Below are 1,203 nucleotides of genomic sequence, written 5' to 3'. Positions count from 1 at the left end.
TGATCACCAGCTCCAAAAATCAAAATAATTTAAAACGTCCATAAAATGCGGGCCATGTTTAGAGTGTTCTGGACTATTTTTACATTTTATAGTGCTTTCTAGTCCTATTTTGAGTGTGTCAAGCATAGTCTCAACGAACTGTTGTTATAAAGCAAAGAATTCTTCAAAAATGTTAACTTTTGTGTTTCACAGAAATAAAAAAGCATTTCCTTTTTGAAACGAGTTTTTTTTTTTAAACTGGAGCTGCTGAATTTTAGCAAAAGGAATCATCTTAGCCAAGTGTTTCTATCCTGATTTTATTGTGAATACCAAAAGATTGTTTAACGCAAAATAATTGCAGGAAGACACCTTCATATTGAGTTGTCTTCGCAAGCTGCTTGAAAAAGAAAAAACGCTCAACAAGTAGCCCGAATCACGCACGAGTGACTCTTAATTAAGCGGTTCTTTTAATGAATCATAGATTCACGAACTTCAAAGCAGGCTATACCGGTTCAAATGAGTTTGATGAGTCATTCACGAACTCAACAAACTCACTAAATCAGTTACAGCGGCTAATGAATCAGCATTTGACTTACTTGAGCAGTTCTAGAGATTGTTTATGTGTTCATGTACTCATATATTGAGGCGGCAGAGGCTGAAAACAACGCGAGCTTCAGTAGGTCTATGTGTAGTGAATGAAACCGCATGTTTGCGCCATTAATTTCCATGAGGGGCAGACTGGGAATAAAATTTCAGGCTGGGAAATCTCACACTCATACACCCACAACAAATTCTGAAACATGGACAACCCTATTTTTTGGACAAAACTACACTAGCATATTTACAGATGAAACTGACCTGCACTTGAAACCCTGAACAGTAGTTTTGCTTCTCTGCTCCACCTGTGCGCTTCCACAGTCCACTCCATTCTCTCTCTCGCATTGATTATTCTGATCTGATCCAAACCGTTTGGCGGATGCGCGGAGAGCGCGCGAGCCGAAGCATTGCCAGTCACGACTAACCGATTCAGGATTTATTAGAGATTTAAATATCGAATGGCGAATAGGCAGTTATACAATAATAATATTAAAATAGCGGGCCAAATCGGCTGCCAGGCCACCGGGAATTGTCCCAGTTCTCCCGATGGCCAGTCCGCGCCTGATTTCCACAGACACGCAGAACGTGCAGGATTCATATATCGTCTTTTTGCGGCTTAATATTCTC

This window comes from Sinocyclocheilus anshuiensis, unplaced genomic scaffold (assembly GCF_001515605.1).
Source record: "Sinocyclocheilus anshuiensis isolate Anshui unplaced genomic scaffold, SAMN03320099.WGS_v1.1 scaffold914, whole genome shotgun sequence".
Lineage (NCBI taxonomy): Eukaryota > Metazoa > Chordata > Actinopteri > Cypriniformes > Cyprinidae > Sinocyclocheilus > Sinocyclocheilus anshuiensis.
This window is presented reverse-complemented; position numbering follows the sequence as displayed.